Raw genomic sequence first — 24,330 nt, 5'->3', positions numbered from 1 at the left:
ACCGACTGCAGCAGCAGAGACAGCGACTGTGACTCGGCTCGATAGCCACAGCACGCCTCCCTACTATCCCCGTGCAACAGGCCCCACACCCAGCGATTCTGACTACGATCCGAGTGATCCCTTAATGATCACTTTCCTAAACAAACCCCACCACCGACCACCGAACTACCATGACGACCCCGATTCTGTCCCCACACAGCTAGACATCACCTATTGGCACAGAGATAACTCGTTCCGACTCGTCCGCAACGACGAGAGCGACCCCACCTCACACCATGCAGCCCTCTCAGCCCTGATACACTCAAGAGTTCGGCACCCGGGAGAAGATGATGACCTTGATGTTTTAAAAGGAACCGCTTGGGAGAAACGGTGTCCTTTCTGATGGAACCCGTAGCATGTTTTATGTTGTTTGTAAGTTTGTTAAATGTTGTTTGTCAGACCAAAAGAAAAAAAATTCGGCCCCACGCCTTTTCGGCCGAAACCTCGGAGGACTTGCCCCCAGGGACTTGTAAAGGTCCCAGACGCCAGTTCAGCGGAACTCGTCTGTCGGCAGACGCCCATTCATAACTGCCCTTCTGGTTCGAAGGTAGAACCACTATGGCAGCCCCACCACGATGACTACATTTCTTGTCCGTTCTTGTCGGTTCCTCAGGCAGTGGAGAAACGGCTTGGGACCCGCCCTGCCTGGGAGCCCCCCCTCTCGTCAACTACGCTCGGGTAGCAAAGACACGGCATTGGTAGCCGTCCTACCCAGGGACTCCATCCAACTCTTACTCGTCACGTCCCATACGCACCTCATTTTGGGAATTTTAGTTCAAAAAAGTTTTGTTTTGTTTCAGGTAACCCTTAGGTTGCCAACCACATGCTATTTACATCCTGAAACATTTGGATGGTAAATTGCATAGTCTGCGAGACGGCTCACACTGGTTCATTATTTGGAAGTGTGTCTTGTCCTAAAATTCGGTTTTTGGAAGAAAAAAAAAATGAGGGAGTCACACATAGTGACCAATTATAAAGGGAGTAATTGGCACTAAGGGACAGACAAACTATCGTACGAGATGTTAAACCAAGATAGTTACAGACACTATGCTTGTTTCCACAGAACTCCAGAAGCTCCAGGACCGGAGAAGAGAAGAAAAGAAAAGGAAAGAGAAGAGCCATGAGGACTTCCTTCACATGGATCATCCTCATACTAATGGACATTTGGTTGCGAGTGAACACGAACCCCATGACTTCAAGCCCCCCAGCCGTTAGTGTTTCACTTCCCCACAGTGCCCAGAGCCCAGTCACCAGCGACACCACATCATCTTGGTGTGCCAGGTTTATAACCTGGTACTCTCTGCCATATGTAATAGAAACCTTACTGGTATTGGCGATACTCTGCTGCACAGTGCAGACTATGCGTCTAAGAAAGCCTACCGCGCTCGAACCCCGGTATATAGGATCAGATCCCCTATTTTCGGATACGACCAGACCCCCGACCCCCGCGATCTATAATAAAGAGCATTCACTTGCGTTTTATTGTAAATAAAGAAATGTAAAGAAATGTTCATGAGCAAATTGTACGATCCTGAGCTTGACTGCCAAACCAGGAAAAATGTTTATAAACCGCTATGATTTTGTTTGTATGGTTGAGGAAGGTAGAATGATGAAATGTTTGAGTGAGTGTAGTGTATTAAAAATAGTTAGAGGTTCCCATTTTATTGTTTTGTAATGCATGTCCCTGTTTGACATAGCGCCCCTTAGAATTGTCAGTTAAACATTTTTTGCATAGTTACGGTCAGTGTAGAGGCCATGAAAGAAGTGCCCCCCAGGTCAGGGAATGGAAAGCAACATAGTTATGTGATCCTTCACGCTTCGCGTTAGGATCACTCGGAGGGTGTGTCGCCACCTAAATTGGCCAACTCTCGATTTAAAATGGCGAACGGCAAAGGCTGATGGGAAAGTCAGCCAACAAGACAGAAACCAGCGGCTGCAGGTTTGCTGTGTATTTACCTCTGCAAAAGCCAGACAACATTGATACCAGCGGCCATCAGCATAAGAAAGTAGCAGCCATCTGCATACTGATGAGCAATCCCCGGGAACAATAAGTAACATTTTGGACACACAAAGCAAAGCCAGACTCCTCGGCGCCAGCAGGAGCCAACACAAAGGAGGTGAACGAGCACCTCAAGACTGCCCATCAATCAGGGAACCGCTCCAGTATTGGAGCAAATCGAACCAAGCGATCGGGACAAAGTCCAATCACTTGGAACCAGGTACAGGGTCCGCCCCGAAAGGCGGGAATCCCCTGGGGACTATAAGAGTTGAGCCCCAAGTTCAAATCGCTCTCTTCTTCACCTCTGCATCCTGCCCAGGTCACCCAGCAACACGGACCAACATTGACCGTGACCAGGTGCAGTGACGACCGACAGAAGTAAGTCTTAATTCAACCCTCGCTACGAGATAGGTGCTCCTAGCTACCAATCCGTACCAACTTCAAATCCAGCAGACTCAGAACCCGAACGAAAGGCCATTTGTTCCCCTGACCTGGTGGGCCAGTCCAAAGTTAAGTGTAGGCCTGTTAGTTGTAGAAGTAGCTTAGACGTAGAAATTGTGCAGGAGTAGCGATTACTGTGTATAATAAATGTGCTTTGATTTAAATCTTACTAATCGGTGTATTGGGTTATTAATCATGACTCGGACTTGAACCTCGTGGCGGTATCATAAAGATACCTGGCAACTCGAGAGCAAAGGTAATAAAACAGAGCAATTGAACCAAGGAGAAAATCAGCAACACCTGTCCGACACTGGGGGAACCAGGACCCAATCTAAAATGCATAGTGTTTGAACTCCGACCTGGTTTTGCCCTTCCCCACCTTTAACTTCCTGGACTATAAACTCAGACTATCAACTACAGAGAGACAAGTTCAAATCGCACCATGGCAGGTGGAGAAATTTAAGTTCAAACTAATTGATAAATCTGGTATGAAATACTAGCCTCATTAATAATGATAAAAATTAATTTTAATCAAGAATTAAATCTGCTTCACCATGTCCTTCAGGGGAGAAATGTTGCCATTCGAACCTGGTGTGGGCTAAAAGCTGTTGATTCTGAACTGAAATGTCCCAGGAAGCCACTCTCAGTTGTATCAAAGCACTACAAAAAAAAATGTAAGTACTGTGCAAGTACCTACAGCGCAAGGATGGTAGTTGTTCAAGAAGGCAGCTTCCCGACACCTTTGAGGGGTAATAAATGCTGCCCTTGTCCGTGACACTTCCACCCCAGAAACAAAATCCCTCTTTCTCCAAACATTTCAAAAAATAAATCCTCATCCCTCAATCACAGGACGTGCAACACCGGCCACTTCACCTCCTCACCGTTCAAGGCCCCAAACACTCCTTCCAGGTGAAGCAGTGCTTCACCTGCACCTCCTTCAATCTGGTCTATTGTGTTTGCTGCTCCCAATGAGGTCTCTTCTGTATTGGGGAGACGAAACGCAGACTGCTGTGCGGAACACCTTTGCTCGGTCCACAAGCATAATGACCCCCAACCTCCCATCACTTTGTCATTTCAACATCTTGCTCTCATGCCCACATGTACGTCCTTGGCCTGCTGTAATGCTCCAGTGAAGTCCTGGGCAAGCTGCAGGAACAGCACCTCTTCTTCCGATCAGGCACGCTACAGCACTCAGGCCTCAACATTGAATTCAACAACTTCAGAACAACTCTCTCCTCCATCTCGATCCCTTTGTTTTAATAAAATAAAATTTTTCCCAGTGCAACTTCCATGTCCACACTGGTTCACCAATCACTGGTTGTTAGGTTTTGCTTTCACTGAGCGCTGAACTTTGTTCTCCTTTTAACACATTCTGCTATTTTACCTTTATGCCACTATCAACACCTTCTTTATCTCTTCACGCTGCCATTAACACTTCCTCTGTCTCTTGCCCTATACATCTTTGTTGCAATCTCTGCCAGCTCCCACCAATCACTGACCTTCTACTTTGCTCCACCTGCTCCACCCTCTCTGATCCAGTATATAATCCATCACATTCCCCCTGCTCCATCCACCCTATCTGATCCAGTATATAACGCCTCACATTCCCCCTGCTCCATCCACCCTCTCTGATCCAGTATATAATCCATCACATTCCCCCTGCTACACCCTCTCTGATCCAGTATATAACCCATCACATTCCCCCTGCTACACCCTCTCTGATCCAGTATATAATCCATCACATTCCCCCTGCTCCATCCACCCTCTCTGATCCAGTATATAATCCATCACATTCCCCCTGCTACACCCTCTCTGATCCAGTATATAACGCCTCACATTCCCCCTGCTCCATCCACCCTCTCTGATCCAGTATATAATCCATCACATTCCCCCTGCTACACCCTCGCTGATCCAGTATATAACCCATCACATTCCCCCTGCTACACCCTCTCTGATCCAGTATATAACCCATCACATTCCCCTGCTCCACCCTCTCTGATCCAGTATATAATCCATCACATTCCCCCTGCTACACCCTCTCTGATCCAGTATATAATCCATCACATTCCCCCTGCTACACCCTCTCTGATCCAGTATATAATCCATCACATTCCCCCTGCTCCATCCACCCTCTCTGATCCAGTATATAATCCATCACATTCCCCCTGCTCCACCCACCCTCTCTGATCCAGTATATAACCCATCACATTCCCCCTGCTCCACCCACTCTGATCCAGTATATAACCCATCACATTCCCCCTGCTCCACCCACCCTCTCTGATCCAGTATATAATCCATTACATTCCCCCTGCTCCATCCTCTCTGATCCAGTATATAACCCATCACATTCCCCCTGCTCCACCCACCCTCTCTGATCCAGTATATAATCCATTACATTCCCCCTGCTCCAACCTCTCTGATCCAGTATATAATCCATCACATTCCCCTGCTCCACCCTCTCTGATCCAGTATATAATCCATCACATTCCCCCTGCTCCACCCTCTCTGATCCAGTATATAACCCATCACATTCCCCCTGCTCCACCCTCTCTGATCCAGTATATAATCCATCATATTCCCCCTGGTCCATCCACCCTCTCTGATCCAGTATATAATCCATCACATTCCCCTACTCCACCCTCTCTGATCCAGTATATAATTCATCACATTCCCCCTGCTACACCCTCTCTGATCCAGTATATAACCCATCACATGCCCCCTGCTCCACCCTCTCTGATCCAGTATATAACCCATCACATTCCCCCGGCTCCACCCTCTCTGATCCAGTATATAACCCATCACATTCCCCCTGCTCCACCCTCTCTGATCCAGTATATAATCCATCACATTCCCCCTGCACCACCCTCTCTGATCCAGTATATAATCCATCACATTTCCCCTGCTCCACCCTCTCTGATCCAGTATATAATCCATCACATTCCCCCTACTACACCCTCTCTGATCCAGTATATAATCCATCACATTCCCCTGCTCCACCCTCTCTGATCCAGTATATAATCCATCACATTCCCCCTGCTCCACCCTCTCTGATCCAGTATATAATCCATCACATTCCCCCTGCTCCACCCTCTCTGATCCAGTATATAATCCATCACATTCCCCCTGCTCCACCCTCTCTGATCCAGTATATAATCCATCACATTCCCCCTGCTCCATCCTCTCTGATCCAGTATATAATCCATCACATTCCCCCTGCTCCACCCTCTCTGATCCAGTATATAATCCATCACATTTCCCCTGCTCCACCCTCTCTGATCCAGTATATAATCCATCACATTCCCCCTGCTCCACCCTCTCTGATCCAGTATATAATCCATCACATTTCCCCTGCTCCACCCTCTCTGATCCAGTATATAATCCATCACATTCCCCCTGCTCCACCCTCTCTGATCCAGGATATAATCCATCACATTCCCCCTGCTCCATCCTCTCTGATCCAGTATATAATCCATCACATTCCCCCTGCTCCATCCTCTCTGATCCAGTATATAATCCATCACATTCCCCCTGCTACACCCTCTCTGATCCAGTATATAATCCATCACAGTCCCCCTGCTACACCCTCTCTGATCCAGTATATAATCCATCGCATTCCCCCTGCTACACCCTCTGTGATCCAGTATATAATCCATCACATTCCCCCTGCTCCACCCTCTCTGATCCAGTATATAATCCATCACATTCCCCCTGCTCCACCCTCTCTGATCCAGTATATAATCCATCGCATTCCCCCTGCTACACCCTCTGTGATCCAGTATATAATCCATCACATTCCCCCTGCTACACCCTCTCTGATCCAGTATATAACCCATCACATTCCCCTGCTCCACTCTCTCTGATGCAGTATATATTCCAACACATTCCCCCTGCTCCACCCTCTCTGATCCAGTTTCTAACCCATCATATTCCCCCTGCTCCATCCACCCTCTCTGATCCAGTATATAATCCATCACATTCCCCCTGCTCCACCCTCTCTGATCCAGTATATAATCCATCACATTCCACCTGCTCCATCCACCCTCTCTGATCCAGTATATAATGCATCACATTCCCCCTGCTCCATCCACCCTCTCTGATCCAGTATATAATCCATCACATTCCCCCTGCTCCACCCTCTCTGATCCAGTATATAATCCATCACATTCCGCCTGCTCCACCCTCTCTGATCCAGTATATAATCCATCACATTCCCCCTGCTCCACCCACGCTCTCTGATCCAGTGTATAATGCATCACATTCCCCCTGCTCCATCCACCCTCTCTGATCCAGTATATAATCCATCACATTCCCCTGCAACACCCTCTCTGATCCAGTTTCTAACCCATCATATTCCCCCTGCTCCATCCACCCTCTCTGATCCAGTATATAATCCATCACATTCCCCCTGCTCCACCCTCTCTGATCCAGTATATAACCCATCACATTCCCCCTGCTACACCCTCTCTGATCCAGTATATAATCCATCACATTCCCTCTGCTCCAACCTCTCTGATCCAGTATATAATCCATCACATTCCCCCTGCTCCACCCTCTCTGATCCAGTATATAATCCATCACATTCCCCCTGCTACACCCTCTCTGATCCAGTATATAATCCATCACATTCCCTCTGCTCCAACCTCTCTGATCCAGTATATAATCCATCACATTCCCCCTGCTCCATCCTCTCTGATCCAGTATATAATCCATCACATTCCCCCTGCTCCAACCTCTCTGATCCAGTATATAATCCATCACATTCCCTCTGCTCCACCCTCTCTGATCCAGTACATAATCCATCACATTCCCCCTGCTCCACCCTCTCTGATCCAGTATATAATCCATCACATTCCCCCTGCTCCACCCTCTCTGATCCAGTATATAATCCATCACATTCCCCCTGGGTTTTGTTATGTTTCTGTGCACACATTCCACCATGCAAGTTATTTATCGCAGACTGTGATGAACTCTGATCATGGGCACGATCTGCCGGCTGCATTGCGCCCAAAATGCGACACGGCTGGTAGATCACACTTCCGAGATCTACCTGGCTTGTTACACCTCACGTGATCTAACGCGATCTCGAGAGACATCGCAATCCGAATCCCGTTATGGGCGGGATCAGTATTTTGCAAATCTGCATATTAGAGTGAGACAGCTCGACACACTCGAATATGCACTCCTCTGATCTACCCGAGGCATTGGGGTCTAACCCTTTTACCTCAGAGAACTCGGTCGAGCGCCATTCAGTGCTGGTCCCCCACAATCGTCCCAGAGGATCGGAGGCCCCCAGGTGCTTGCCCTCTAGGCAAGGTGACACCCTCGCATAGTTGGTGCTTTGGACACCTTGGGACTGCCAGTTTGGCTCCCTACAGTGCCACTTGGCTGCCAGCCTGCACTGCCACGGTTGCCCATGAGGCACCGCCAGCTAGCACTGCCCCCCCCCCCCCCTAATGTGGCTTTGGGGGTTGCATTGGGGGGCTCGAGAGATCGGGGCGTTCAGGACTAGGTGCGGCCTCGGTGGGGTGTTCTCCGCTGAGACCCCGAATTACAACAGAGTCCCGACAAATAGGGCGGTGCTTCTTTGCGCTGTGAGCGCTAGGTAATACCTGGCTAAACACGCTCATCACGGGACTCTGACCAACTTAGTTAGATCGTACCCAGTGTCTCCTGTTCCTCATCCGAGATTTTACCAGATTGTTATGTTTTGGGACTGTGTCTTTAATTCAAGATAAAATGCTGGAACAAAGATTATAGGTGAGCCCGGGTGCAAGATACATGGGAGCATCACCACCTGCAATTTCCCCTCCAAGCTACCTCGGAAATATATCACCGTCACTTCACTGTTGCTGGGTCAAAAGAACTTCCTCCCTAACAGCACTGTGGGTGTACCTACACCACATGGACTGCAATGGTTCAAGGCAGCTTCTCAGCACCACCTTCTCAAGACAAATAGATGTGGGCAATAAAAATGTAAGCCTAGCCAGTGATGCCCACATCCCATAAAATAATTTATTCTCTTGCAGAGAGTGGATAGACTATTAATCTCCCAACCCCGGAAATATGTTAAGCATGTCAGGTTTTGTAAATTGTTATACTTCAACTGTTTATTTAATTTTAAAATAGGTTGAAGTTGGCCATCCAAGAGATACCTGATCAGCATGTCTGCCCCGGATAGGAGGCCCACTTGATTCACGTTACAATGGAGTTGTACGTGGAGAGGAAAAGGGTACACAGGAATCAGGTGTTAAATTGGGTTACAAGGTTCTCCTAAAAGATATCCTTGAATTTCACAGACAGGTCTGTCTGCAGAGATGGAGAGAAAGAGAAAGAACAGCTCGTACCTATTGTTCAGCATGCAGAAATGCGGGTGGGAGTTTGAAAAAGCCAAATTTGTTATGATTTAAAACAAGCCAGGAAGATTCACCTAACTTGAGCTGAAGGGATAATCTACTCGAAAACTTTCACCACAAAGTCAATAGGCTGGGAAACGAAAAGAAGGGAGATAAATTCTCAGAAGCCTAGAATCGTTTTGAACTGGTTCCGGGAGAATGGAGTTTCCACTGAAGGTTCAGAGTAAAGTATGACTATGATAGGAGATATTCAGCCATTTTAAATGTTAACAGTAGAGTGGGGGGGGGGGAATATTTTTTGTAGCTCGCAGGATAAGGTGCCTATCAGTAAATGGTCTATTTGTTACAATAAAAGTATTAATCTTCATTTCCAATCCTCACAAATTTGGTCTTTTCAATCTGGCCTCAAGCTTCCACCCACATTTCTATATAACGAACCATAGGGAGATACTCTACTTATTCTCTCAGATCTCTACAGACTGACCTGTTTGTGAAATTCAGGGATATCGATCTTTTAGGAGAACCTTGTGATCCAATCTTACACGGGTTTCCTTTGCAAATTGCCCTCTCAAAGTCCATATCTGTGGCAATGTGAATCATATGGGCTTGGTGTCTAGGTAGACACAGTGTCGTGTCATCCATTCAGCTATTTGTTGGAAGTTCAAATTTCCTTTTAAAGGTTATCAGTCTCCACTCTCATCTCATCGCACACCTTTGCTGTTCGTAGTATATGTCAATGATTTGGAGGAAAATGTAACTGATCTGATTAGTAAGTTTGCAGATGACACAAAGGTTGGTGGAATTGCAGATAGCGATGAGGACCGTCAGAGGACACAGCAGGATTTAGATTGTTTGGAGACTTGGGCAGAGAGATGGCAGATGAAGTTTAATCTGGTACAAATATGAGGTAATGCAGTTTGGAAGGTCTAATGCAGGTAGGGAATATACAGTGAATGGTAGAACCCTCAAGAGTATTGAAAGTCAGAGAGATCTAGGAGTACAGGTCCACAGGTCACTGAAAGGGGCAACACAGTGGAGAAGGTAGTCAAGAAGGCATACGGCATGCTTGCCTTCATTGGCCGGGGCATTGAGTATAAGAATTGGCAAGACCTTTGCAGCTGTATAGAACCTTAGTTAGGCCACACTTGGAGTATATTGTTCAATTCTGGTCGCCACACTACCAGAAGGATGTGGAGGCTTTAGAGAGGGTGCAGAAGAGATTTACCAGGATGTTGCCTGGTATGGAGGGCATTAGCTATGAGGAGCGGGTGAATAAACTCAGTTTGTTTTCACTGGAACGAAGGAGGTTGAGGGGCAACCTGATAGAGGTCTACAAAATTATGAGGGGCATAGACAGAATGGATAGTCAGAGGCTTTTTCCCAGGGTAGAGGGGTCAATTACTAGGGGGCATAGGTTTAAGGTGTGAGAGGCAAGGTTCAGAGGAGATGTAACTGGCAAGTTTTTTTTACACAGAGGGTAGTGGGTGCCTGGAACTCGCTGCCGGAGGAGGTGGTGGAAGCAGGGACGATAGTGACATTTAAGGGGCATCTTGACAAATACATGAATAGGATGGGAATAGAGGGATACAGACCCAGGAAGTGTAGAAGATTTTAGTTTAGACGGGCAGCATGGTCGGCGCAGGCTTGGAGGGCCGAAGGGCCTGTTCCTGTGCTGTACCTTTCTTTGTTCTTTTGTTCTATATCCCAAAAGTCTCAATCACTGGTTTCTGCACATCCTTAATGAAAACACGGTCTGAAAAATACAATAAAATCCTACTGTACCACCCATTGAACCTTGCGTAACAGGAAATGACAAATGCCATCTTAATTTATCAAGAAAAAAAGTCAAATTAAAATCATCAAACTGGATGATATGGTCATTATTAGCTATGATTGCAGTGAATGACCAAACAGACTCAAGGAACCGGCTGGCCTTCTTGTATTCCTATGCAGCTATGAGTAAGCTTGCTACTTGCAAGCTGTTGACCTTGTGCTAGTCACAGTTATAACGTAAAATATTTCAAAGCTACTTTATTCGTTGTAAAACCATTTTGGGGCACCATGGGTCAGGGAAAGCACTATACAAATGATAAAACGGAGACATTACAAACACCTGCCCGTGAGCAGTTACGTGAGGAAATCCAGAGGTGGCTGTCTGCAATTCCCTGCTCCTCCACAGGGTGCGCTACTCCAGACCTCTCAAAAAATGAATTAGAAATTACTCAATTAACATGAGCCACATCCAATGAAGCAGAATTTTAAACATTACACCTTGCTGAATGTGGTGTAGCTGAGGTTTTTTTTTTTTAAAATGGTGCACAGTCATAATTACTGCTGACCACCTCGATGGTTCAAATACCAAACCTCTGCATTCCGTAGACATAATTATTTTTTAAAGTCAATGACACTTCAGCTTCTGCCTTAAACCATTATTTAAACTACCAAAAACGTACAATAGCACCTGCTCGCTACTTCACAGTTTTCCGTCCGTGAGAGTTGAATGAGATTCTCTGCAGCTGAGAGCAGGAAAGGCGAAAACCACACCATATAGTTTGTGGGGTCAGTGATAAGTGATGTCGTGTCACCACTGACTACAAACCCCAATACACAAGAGAAATGTTCAGAGTTTTTAAGTCAGCAGCCTTGGAATGTACGAAAGACAAGTAAAGAGGTAAGGCTCAGTCTTTTTAAAGGCTGGAGAGAGACCTTTATGGCACCCTTGGTACCCCTTTCGTGCTTTGATATCTTAATAGCAGAGCTGGAGGAAAAAAGGAGCCAAGCTCAGTTTGCGGCAAAGTTAAGAATTTGCCACATGAACAGAAAAGGTCTCGTTAATCTCTGGGTGGGTAGGGGTACAGTCTGTCATTAATCAAAGGGGCGGTTAGGACCCTATGATGGGCAGCTGTTGGTTTCTATAGCAATGTAGGTCAAATGTACCTACCTCTCATTTATAACATGACTAGATCTTCGATGGTGTCGTTCAGTGTTTTACAGTACACAGTACCAAAAATAAGTTACTCAGCCTGTCAGCGCTGCTCCGCAATTCAAATGAGACCATGGCTGATCTGTACTCAAATTGCCTTTGCGTCGCCTAGGATGTGGGTTACTCACTGTGATGAATGTATAATTACTGATAATTCACCAGTGCTCTGTGTTATGTTATTAACCCTGTGGGCTCTACCTATGGGCCATTGTGTGGCTTCACCCACAGGGGATATGTTGGGGCATGTACGGGCTCCGCCCATGGCTCCACCCCCTTCACAGGAGGTATAAGAGCTGCTGACCTGTGGGGCCGCTTTCAGTGTTGTACCGGTCACAGGCAGGCTCAGTTCTAAGCTGATTAAAACCACGGTTTACTTCTCCAGGTCTCTTCGAGTGAATTGATAGTCGCATCACTCACCCAAGCTCTTAGTAGTTGTTTATCATTGGTAACCTTCTGGCTAATTATTACTTTCGGATTCGTACATCCTCTAACTCTACAATTTGGATTTGTTGATTTTTAGCTTGAGCGATATCAGAAAAATAAGACAATGGGGAAGAAATGTGTACAAACAGATAGGGAGTGATCTAGAGCACATAGAAAATAGGAGCAGGAGGAGGTCATTTGGCCCTTCGATCCTGCTCCGCCATTCATTATGATCATGGCTGATCATCCAACTCAATAGCCTAATCCTGCTTTCCCCCATATCCTTTTATCTCCTTTGCCCCAAGTGCTATATCTAACTGCACCTTGAAACCATACAATGCTTTGAACTTAACTACTTACTGTGGTAACAAATTCCACAAGCTGACCACTCTCTGGGTGAAGAAATATTTCCTCATCATTGTCCTAAATGGTCTAACCCGTATCCTCTGACTGTGACCCCTGGTTCTGGACACTCCCACCAACAGGAACATCCTTCCTGCATCTACCCTGTCTAGTCCTGTTAGAATTTTAGAGGTTTCTACGAGATTCCGCCCTTATTCTTCTGAACTCCAGCAAATGCAATCCTAACCGATTCAATCTCTCCTCGTATGTCAGTCCCACCATCCCAGGAATCAGTCTGGTAAACCTTCGCTGAACTCCCTCTATAGCTAGAACATCCTTCCTCAGATAAAGAGGTCAAAACTGCACACAATATTCCAGGTATGGCTTCACCAAGGCCCTGTATAATTGCAGCAAGACATCCCTGCTCCTGTACTCGAATCCTCTTGCAATGAAGGCCAGCGTATCATTAGTCTTCTTTACCGCCTGCTGCAGCTGCATGCTTACCTTCAGTGACTGGTGCACAAAGACACCCAGGTCTAACAAAAACAAAGTTCTTTCCGGCGGGATTAAAGGCGTGCCAGGCAGGCCAGATAGTAATGACCCCTGGCGTTCGGTCACCTGGGAGGCGGCCTCCCCGCCACCTCCCCAAGTGCCATTCTGCCTGAACCCCATTTTATGGGGACCAGTGCTAAAAGCGGCCCTCTGGCATCTCCTCGGCCAGGCCAGTAAATCCCAGGAGCCGGTTAGATCTGGTCGGCAGAGTTAAGTTGAACTCTGAAAGTCTGGGTCCCACCCGTTGTGGGCAGGATCCACATCGCAACGTCTTGCAAGATCTCGTTAGTTTTCGCGAGGCGTAACAACCATCGGGAATCACGGAAGAAGCCTTTTGCGGGATCTACTGTCCACATCCCATCCCGAATCCAGCGGCACGCAGCCAGTAAATCGCGGCCAAAGACTTTTAATATTATAGATCTATATGATACCTCTGACACCATCAGCTCATCAGCAATTGCCTACATTTGCCAAGACAACAAAGTGGTCAATTTAGCTACTAATACACAGTAGCACAGTGGTTAGCACTGTGGCTTCACAGCACCAGGGTCCCAGATTTGATTCCCGGCTTGGGTCACTGTCTGTGTGGAGTCTGCACGTTCTCCCAGAGTCTGCATGGATTTCTTCCGGATGCTCCGGTTTCCTCCCACAAGAGGAAAGACGTGCTGTTAGGTCATTTGGACATCCTGAATCCTCCCTCGGTGTAGCCGCACAGGCGCCGGAATGTGGCGACTAGGGGCTTTTCACAGTAACTTCATTGCAGTGTTAATGTAAGCCTACTTGTGACAATAAAGATTATTATTATTAATCTCCAAAGATACCTGAAACTCATCTATTAGTATGTTACAAGTCTAACATGTTTCTTACCAAAAACAAAGGAATACCTGAGCAATAGGGCGGGGGGGGGGGGGATCACCAACTTCGTACGAGATTTACTTCATTGTAACTCATTTCACTATTCTTTTCAACCCACTGAGAAACAAAACATTTTTGTTTCGTTGGCACACAAGGAATGGATTTTGTAAACACACAGCCTTTTATCTCACTGTGGCCCGACGCAGAGAAAGTGGGCAGTGGGAGAGGGGAAGTGACAGAAGAAAAGAGACAGTGCCAATCTGAAGTAAACAATGGAGGGAATGAGTATGAGGCCGAGACAAAATAATTCTAAAACAAGAAAGCCTTATCACAACGACAAGGAAGGCAGAATATTGAATAATAAACAGAAAAACAAGTTTCAAAACATGAAATAGGACATCTGTGGGGGTGGGGGGGGGGGGGGGGGGGCAGCAGGCGAGCTCCAAAATAAATACAATGGCCGGAATTCTCCGGTCGTCAGGATTCACTTTTCCCACTGGCAGCGCAGCCCCGTCAGGGGACTTCCCGGCAGCGTGGGGTGGTTTCAATGGGAAATCCCAATGCCAAGCGGCGGGAGGTAGAATCCCTCCACCAGCGAACAGCCCTGAGGAACAGAGAATCCTGCCTGATATCTTGCACATTGTTGCGTAAACACTCCATGGAAATAGTCACGTACAATGTGGACACAAGTTTGAATTCAGTCTCAGAAACAAGGGGCATGATTCTCCGGAAACATTTCTAAGATCTGTAGCGACCCAGTAAGGCCGGCAACGCAATTCAACATTAATTGGTCCACTTAATGAGGCCTCACGGGCTCCTGGCCGCAAATGATGGCTCGCCAACTGATGACTCTGCTCGCCAACCCCACCGCTAACAAGCCTGAGCCGCAGTTACTCAGCCAACCGCAGCCAGCTCGCAACAATGGCGCCGAAGAGATTGGTCCCATGATTCGGGGACGCTGACCCTAAGGGGGCTCCTGGAGACGAGCCCCAAGATTCGGGGACACAGATCTGGGGGGGCTGCTGGATGCTGTGGAGGCCAGGTGGGATGTCCTGTTCCCCCGGGGGGCCAGGAGAGTCAGCCAGTGCTACCTGGGATGAGCTGGCGGCAGCTGTGAGCTCGGGGATGTGACCAGGAGGACTGGCCTCTAGGGCCGGAAAAAGGTAACAGCCTACACCGGGCAGCACGAGTGAGTAGACACCAACGCACCCCCATCTCTCCCAAGAGAGCACACCCCCCCCCCGAACTACCCATGTGACCCCCAACCCTCCCTCCAACTCCCTCCCCCTTCAACTGCTCCCACCCCACCCTCCCTTCACAGCCCCCCCCCCAACTACTGTGAACCATGCATGTGGCTAACGATGCCCCCTCTATCTCTCCTCAGGGAAAGCTCTCCCATAATCAGTGGTAGAGGGTCCAGACTGGCGGGTGGGGTGCCCCACCTAAGAATCCTCACCTCCTTCAAGGAATATGCCCTGGAGGTGACCAGTGTGACCGCGGACAGATCAGTAACCCACGTGGAGGTTGGCGGATGCCACAGAGCTTTGGTACCACCAGGCTCCACCCAGAGGACCAGTCAAACGGGTGTTGATATTGCCTTACTGACTGACCCATCCCTCCCACTGACCACAAGTCCATTCTCCAGCAGGTCGTCCAGCCGACAAGGCCAGCCCATCCCCGGTGGCACACTCTCCTGGCTCCCAAGAGAACACGTCGGAGAAGAGCTCTGAGAATGCACCCGTTGTAGTCGTGGCACAGCTGTCATCCTCCGGCCAACAAAGGAGACCATCCACGCTACCAAAAGAAGGAAGACCAGTGAAAAATGAAAATGAAATGAAAATCGCTTATTGTCACAAGTTGGCTTCAAATGAAGTTACTGTGAAAAGCCCCTAGTCGCCACATTCCGGCGCCTGTTCGGGGAGGCTGTTACAGGAATCGAACCGTGCTGCTGGCCTGCCTTGATCTGCTTTCAAAGCCAGCGATTTAGCACTGTGCTAAACCACCCCTGCCAGAAGAGAACCAGATTGATGACCAACTGACAGAGAACTACAAGACCGGAACTACAGATAACAGGCCTGCATCTGCCTCGCAATTATCGGTCACTGCCAAGTTAAATTACGATCTTGGAACTATTGGTGTATATTGTAACCTATGATTGGGAGTGTGTGATTGAATAGCCATAACCATCGTGTGCGCGAGAATAAATATTGTTCTGTTTTATAAACTGAGTCTCAGTCATTTGTCCACCATATACGGGTTAAGGGCAACATTTGGCACCACCAGATGGGACATGATTAGAACAAAAGAACAAAGAACAATACAGCAGAGGAACAGGCCCTTCGGCCCTCCAAACCTGCGCTGATCAGGTGTCCTATCTAGGCCAATCGCCAGTATGCTTCTATACCCCACCTGTTCATGTGCCTATCCAGATAAGTCTTTAAAGTATTAAAGTAACAATTGTTGCTTCGACAGATCCCACAAACTTAATTAAAAATCAGAAACCACAGATGTATACTCCGTATTGGGCAAATCGCTCGTTTCGGGTTGTACTAACTGCACGCGTTATTAACAGGAGAATAGGGTAAACTCGGTTAGTCTGCACACAAACTCAGAGGGATTAGGAGTGGAAAATAGCCCACAAGCTGTACCTGTAGTCCAATCGACTCCCTACCCCACCCCTCCAACCCCGCCCCCTCCCCCGTAGCCAGAGATGAGCGACCGGAGTTTTCTGGTAGCAAAGTGTCCCATAGGAGAGGAAGAAATTAGAGAATATATAAAGAGGAAAGGATGGCCCTATGGGCAAACGTTTGTGAGAATACAGAGACAGGTCCCGGAGCAATAGGACAAAGCTACTGGGAGGACCCGAATAAAGCGCAGGGAAAGCGGACGCTAAAGTATGAGAAAGCGATAGCAGTAGTGTGCTGCTTGGCGCAACTAGCGGGAACCGAGGAGGTTCTAGCGACCGACCGCACGCAACTAGCGGACAGAAAAGAGGAAGTAAGGGAATCACTGGAGGTGGTAGAGGCATTAAGAGAGGAAGTAAAGCATTTAAACAAAGCAAATCAGCAGGAGTTACCTCAGGTAACAAATGCCTGGAAGAAAGAAGTAGGGAAGGTAAGCAGCGCATGGCAGGGAGAGGTAGATAGAGTAAAGAACGAATAGCAGGGAGACGCAGAGAGAGCGAAATTAAAAGAAGAAGAGCAAAAGGAGGTAGCGAAATTAAAAGATGAGGCAGGAGGAGGTGAAGAAATTAAAAGAGGAACAGCAGACAGAGATAAAAAGATTACAAACGGAGAAGCAGGAGAGATTTGATCAAATGGGAGCTGAAAAAGACAGGGCGATGAAACAAAATGAAAATCGCTTATTGTCACAAGTAGGCTTCAAATGAAGTTACTGTGAAAAGTCCCTAGTCGCCACATTCCGGCGCCTGTTCAGGGAGGCTGTTACAGGAATCGAACCGTGCTGCTGGCCTGCCTTGGTCTGCTTTCAAAGCCCGCGATTTAGCCCTGTGCTAAACAGCCCCTGTTCCGTGATCTAAAACATTCAAACCAGGCTAACCTGGTGCATTTAAGCAGCTTTCAAACACCGGGCTGCCGTGGTCAGAGATTAAGCCAAGCAGAAGGTCACCCGCTTAGAAGCGAAGTGCACCAATATTCATGCAGCATTAGAAGCGCTCCATCAGACCAGTCAGGAGCAGCGACAAGCGACCGCTAACCATTCTAACGGCCATTACTCTCGCTCCAAGATGGTTTTGCGTGTACCTTCGGGACAGTTCAGGTAGGAGAGGAAGAGAGGGCAGATTGGGCAGAGCTTCATTAAAGGGCAAAAATGTACATCATGAAGACCGAGAGTTGGGACCCCCCACCGCAACCCTCAGAAATAACCATACCGAACGCGCCACCACTAACCACAGAGAATGGTGTACCCGTTACACCACCGGATCCACCCCAGTGCCAATGCACCCAGTCACCACCAAGAGGAGGGTAGGGGATAGCCTAAGCTCGGCAATTACCTAGACAACCCCACTTACAGTGACCCAACTGAGTGATGTCTGTAATAATATCACCACTTTTGAGCCTACTGCAGACCCACACTGCTTCTTTGAGATTAGTCAAGGGGCGAGACAAAAGGGGGGGAAGTAAAGCTCATAGTAATGTGCCTTAGTCCGTCAGTCAGGTCAGCATTACCACCACCCCAAAATGTGGGAGGAGCTTTAGAGGAAATGAAAGAGGCCATATTAAACAGCAGTAGGATACAATAAAGGGGATCCCGTAGACAGTTTAAACAAATGTCGACAAAAGGAAAGGGGAACATCCGACTGCCTTCGTGGGTCGGCCCTGGATTCATTTTCAAGCGGTGTACGGAGACTGACAGCGCTCCGCATCAGATGACTCTGACTCCTCCAAATGGACACAGACGTTAGTATCCCACGCTACAAAGGCAGGCAAAAAGGCTTGCAGAAATTCTGACCCCGCCGACCTCACGCACAATGAAGCATGGGTTCTTCGCCGCTTATCCAGAGTTTGGGAACAGTCTGTTCAGGGACTCCCACCAGCGAGAGCCGATAAGGAGGCAACTAAGCATCCTATGAGGGCTAACCAGGGTCCCGGGTGGAAAAATGAGGGTCGAGAATCCCAGCACCCGAGGGACCCCGCCCCGCCATACACGCCCCAGGGAGGGGATAGGGGAGTATGTTTTAATTGTCGACAATCAGGCCATTTTGCTCGTGATTGTAGGAGTCGCCCAGCATCGTACACACGACGCCAGAGACCACCCGTCCCCTTGCCTAGATCAAACCCTAGACGTGACAGAGAACACCACCCACAGCAGGTAGAAGGTGCCAGCTGCCCCATGCACACGAGCGCTTACCCCGCTACTCCTCATGGCAGGGACAGCTCAGCAATGCCACTTCCAATTTTTTCTCTCCCTCTCTTCTTCAGTCATACTACGCCGACTCCCATATGCTATTTACACCCAGGCCAAATGTGATTGCAGCTAACAGATATGTAGAAAACAGGTCGCAAATAATTTAAAATAGGGTCGTACTCCGACCACTCCAAGCCTCAACCACAATCAGTTGTGTTTAAAGATACGATGAGTGCCTTGTTTACTTTGGTTTATTAAAAGAAAACGAAGTGGGTCACGTATAGGAACAATATAAATACAGATATTAAGCGTGCGATAAACAACAGAAACTATGCTTCATTTCCTCAGGATACCACTGGAACCAGACCACGACGAGATGAAACCTTACACCTACATCAGCACTCGGGACACTGCAAATCGGATGAACTTTTTATATCCAGGTTATTTATGGTTTGTTCCACCTGACGCAGGGGATGTGAGGATGGTGTACTATGGATACAGTAAAAGCATCATGTTTGGGTGTAATAATCAGAGGCTTATTTACAAAAAGTCAAACGGAAGTTCAGTCGAATGCTACCTGAGCATCGCCACAAAAGGGGATTGCTGGGGTTTTTCAAATAATGGGTGACCCGCAATTGGATGTTTAGCTAATAGCCTCGAGAAAGGATTGGAATGTGGGCAGAGGTGCCCTGGGACAATTAGAGGGTGATTTTGCCCTATACGAGATCAGGACAGGACCAAAGCCAGCACCAGACACAATACCAGTACGGGAACACATACTGCAACATCACTAACAGCACATTTTGTATTACACCAGCCATTTTTATTATTTTTAAAATAAATTTTGAGTATCCAATTCATTTTTTCCAATTAAGGGGCAATTTAGCGTCGCCAATCCACCTACCCTGCACAGATTTTGGGTTGTGGGGGCGAAACCCACACAGACATGGGGAGAATGTGCAAACTCCACACGGACAGTGACCCAGAGCCGGGATCGAACCTGGGTCCTCCGCGCCGTGAGGCAACTGTGCTAACCATTTGCGCCACCCTTTATTAAACCAAACTTCCGTCCAGGGTGGGCCTTATACAATTAATTGACGTACATAAAAGAGACAAGGTGGACGTAAACGCTACTGATGAGCTCCAGCAACACCTGGGGAACTATTATGAGAAATACGATACAAAATTAAAACCCCTGCCGGAAGAACTAAACCAAATTAAGTTGAAAGTGGCGACCACCCACAGAATCTTCACCACAAAATAGTCCCAACAAACCCAGGATATACATAAGCAAATTGCTGAAATTAAAGCCACCAGCTGGGAGGATGATGTTTGGAACTGGGGCTCAAATATACAATTACATCGATTCATTCGACTCATCTCACATTTGGCTATCATCCTGATCCCGTTCACCTTAGTCTACCTCGTCATCCTTACAGTCAAATTTCACCGCTGCCAAGCGAAGGTCACTCAAGGTCAGGATATGGGAACCATGCTTGCAGCACGGACCCCTCTGATGACACCAACTGAAGAATCTTTGGGACTCTCATGTATCTTTGCACCGTTTGTATCCATCGTACCTGCTGAAATGGCTTTTTGATATTTCCGTGAATTTATATTTCATTGTAATAAGATGTGTTGTAATTTGTAAGTTTACTTTTTTCATTAATGTACCCGAATCATTTTGTCATTTATTAGCTGTATATGTAATGTTATTTGTATATTGTAAAAGGGTTAGGTTATTGGGTAGTTGTACCAAGCCTTACTTGACTTGACAAGTGACTGGGGATGCTGCGATCCACCACGCTTCACATTCAGGATCAAGAGGGGTTTGTGGCCACTGAAAATGGGATGCTGGGAAAATTGGTCAAGGGTATGGACAAGCAGGCTGCAGAGCACATCAAACAAAGCTGCAGAAAAAGGCTTTGCAGACTTCAAATGATTTCACAGGTTGATGCGAATAACATAAGTAAAAGGCCATCTCCAGGCCACCCCAGGATCAATAGAACTGCCCTGTTAATCACACTTGTTTACCAGACACAGTGGCACCTAACTTCCTTATTTGGGAAGCTTACATGCATTCAACACCTTCAAGTATGGCCACTGAGTGCCCACCTCAAAATTGATGTGGCAGCCCCTGTTTGGACTTGATCGATCAGGCTGGTCGAGCCCTGATCAATTGATTGACAAATGACCCAGAGAACGCCCACTAAAGAGTCACGAAGTTCAAACAGCATAAATGTTACTGCACAGATCCATTCTGAGCAGCAGTGACGAACAATGGGGACTTCCACCGGCCGACGAAGGAGGCCATCACACTACCAACAGAAGGAAGACCAGAGCCAGAAAAGAACCAGATTGATAACCAACTAACAGAGGACCACAAGACCGGAACTACAGATAACAGGCCTGTATCTGCCTAGCACTTGATTGGGAATGTGTGACTGAATAACCATAACCATTGTGTGCGTGTGAATAAATATTGTTCTGTTTTATAAACTGAGTCTCATAATCATTTGTCCATCTTATATGGGTAAAGGCACTGTGGTTTAGAAAGGGCAACAGAGGTTAATGCTGTGAACAAATGGAAAAGGAGCGTGTGAGGGAAGAGAGTTGGTAGAATTACAGGCAAAGTTTGAAAGAAAGGTCCATCATGAAGTTGGAGTAAGGGACTGCCTGGCCCCATCAACAGAACAGGTACCTGTAGAACAGATACCTGTATCAATTGACTCAATGAACAGACTGGTGATATCGAACATCAACGATCAAGGGGAGCAGGTGAAACATAATACAAACAAGAACGGAGCATAAAAGGAAGAAACACCTCACATGATGCGCAGAGAGGGTGGAAATAGTCAAAGAGATGTGACGCACAACACGTCTAGCCAATGCTTAGCAGCAGTCAAAACGAAATAAACAAGGCAGAGTAAATTGGGATCCTGATCAAGCCACACAGCAACAACTTGCATTTATACAGTGCCTTTAACAGAATAAAAATCTGCCAAAGGTGCATAAGAGCATTAAACATAAAAAATCAAAAGTTTAGCACAAGTAGTTTTTAAAAGATCATTTTCAAAGGAGGAGAAATAGATAGAAACACAGGTGTGTGAGAGAGAGAGAGGGAGAGAATTCTAAAGCTTTGGACCTTAAGCAACTTGAGTAACCCACCCAGTTCTGACCAAGATACGAGGAAGACATTGAAGGTCCAGAAATAGTGGACACTACATCCTCGAGGCTGATGCCTACTTCCAACATTCTGAAAACATGTTCTGGAAACCTGTTACTCAGCCTCAGCTGGAAAGCTTAAGATCTAGGTAGAACTTTTGAAGAGAATGCAGGGAATGGGAGAGTATTATGTTAAATTGAATTGCAAGGCAGGTCCAATCGAGTAAACAGAGAATTTAGGATGGATGGCGGCAGGAAATTCTTCTTCAAAGATTGGAATAGATTTTTGATACTTTTTGAGGGATAATCTCTTCAGTTATTTTAGATGTTAAAATGGTGGAAGTGAATGGAAATTGAGAATCTTAATGGATGGATTAAATCCTAGCATTAACAGTGCAGAAGGAGGCCATTCGGCCCATTGAATCTGCACCGGCCCTTGGACAGAGCACCCTACTTAAGCTTACACCTCCACCCTATCCCCGTAACCCAGTAACCCCACCTAACCTTTTGGACACTAAGGGCAATTTAGCATGGCCAATCCATCTAACCTGCACATCTTTGGACTGTGGGAGGAAACCAGAGCATCCGGAGGAAACCCAAACAGACACGGGGAGAACGTGCAAACTCCACACAGAGTCACCTGAGGCCTGAATTGAACCAGGGACCCTGGGGCTGTGGTGCAGCAGTGCTAACCACAGTGCCGCCCCAGATTAAGACGGGGCAAACTGCCTCTCTCATGTCTATAACCTTATGACTCCTAGGCAAGCGCAAGAGGACATCTGCAAAAACAATCTTGGATGGTACAAGAAAATATTGGGCGAGTTCCCAAAACAGGGACTGAAGGTGCTAACACTAGAGACTTGGCAGAAAACAGGGGACAAGTAGACATCACGATAGAGAATTTTAGGTGACTTTGACATCAATCATCACCCAAGGCAGGTCCAAACTGGCAACTAGAGAACTACATGTTAAAAAGATTCAAATAGTTGGGGAGTAGATCCTGTTGTTAGACACAGCGGGCTAGATTCTCCGTTGCAGCGGCTAAGCGCTGACGGGACTTGGCACCAAGGGGAGCGCAGAGGAGATAGCAGTGGTGCCAGATAAAATTCCCAGCTCCTGCACCGAAAACAGCCCAAGAATGGCCGCGTCCCTAGCCGCGCATAGCGACGACCTGCAGCGGTAGCGCCATACAACATGGTGCCCGGCCGTGAGCGGACCCGACCCTCCATCAGGCCACTCTCTGGCCACGCCCCACCAGTCCCCTCAGCCCTTGCAGAAGCCATCTAAGCCAGGGGCAAGGATCCTGGCCGAGTGCGGCAGCGCTGGACACATTCCGCAGCCAACACGCCGGGTTCCTGACCGCTGAGACCACACGTCAACCACGCAGTCGTGAACTCAGCCTATCTGGGGCGGGAGGGCCTGACGCGTCAACACCGTTGCAATGGTGTGCGGCACGTGACGCGATTACGCCACTTCCAAGGTAGTGGAGCATGGCTGATGGGCATCAAACCGGCGCCGGCCCGTTTGGGCGTTGGAATGGATTCTCCGCCGGATCGTCGATATCGCCGTCGGGCAATGGAGAATCAAAGAACAAAGAAATGTACAGCACAGGAACAGGCCCTTCGGCCCTCCAAGCCCGTGCCGACCAGCATCTTTTAAAAAAATTACCCATTCACAGGATGGGGGTGCCGCTGGCGAGGCCAGCATTTACTGCCTATCCCTAATTGCCCTCGAGAAGGTGGTGATGAGCCACCTTCTTAAACCGCTGCAGTCCCTGTGGTGTTGCTGCCCAATGCTGCATAGAATGAACTCATTACAGCATCATTTTTGGCCACAGTTAACACAACAAAGGCCAAGGCATAACTTAGTGTTCCTCCACACTGAAATTAATTAGCTCAAATAAAACCTGACCAATAGATTCAATGTATCATCAACTGTAGCATATCAATTATCAAGGCATCTCATCACATTAAGATATTTTTCATTATGTTCTGACACAGCAGATGGTAAAGACTGAAAGGGAAATTTACATACTTACATCGAAGATTGGAGCAGGAGGAGGCCTTTTGGCCCTTCGAGCCTGCTCCGCCATTCATCACGATCATGGCTGGTCATCCAACTCAATAGCCTAATCCTGCTTTCTCCCCAGAGCCTTTGATCCTATTTCCCCCCCCCCCCCCCCCCCCCCCAAGTGCTATATCCAGCCGCCTCTTGAATATATTCAAAGTTTTAGCATCAACTTCCTGTGGTAATGAATTCCACAGGCTCACCACTCTTTGTGTGAAGAAATGTCTCCATATCTCTGTCCAAAA

General features: G+C 47.5%; 1 protein-coding gene across 5 annotated transcripts in view; it reads right to left on the bottom strand.

Annotated features, from left to right (window-relative positions):
• slc4a11 (solute carrier family 4 member 11) overlaps positions 1-24,330 on the bottom strand; it is a 400,651-nt gene that overhangs the window by 237,756 nt on the left and 138,565 nt on the right. The window contains exon 1 of one of the 5 annotated variants that reach the window (XM_072497674.1): positions 10,425-10,441. The exons of the other annotated variants lie outside the window; for them this stretch is intronic. The gene's annotated coding sequence lies outside the window, so the exon portion shown is untranslated. Of the gene's footprint in view, positions 1-10,424; positions 10,442-24,330 lie in introns of those variants that run through there. 5 annotated transcript variants of the gene reach the window in all.

The sequence above is a fragment of the Scyliorhinus torazame genome, chromosome 3 (genome assembly GCF_047496885.1).
Source record: "Scyliorhinus torazame isolate Kashiwa2021f chromosome 3, sScyTor2.1, whole genome shotgun sequence".
NCBI lineage: Eukaryota > Metazoa > Chordata > Chondrichthyes > Carcharhiniformes > Scyliorhinidae > Scyliorhinus > Scyliorhinus torazame.
The sequence above is the reverse complement of the archived record's forward strand: the minus strand, read 5'-3'. Positions and strand labels throughout refer to the sequence as shown.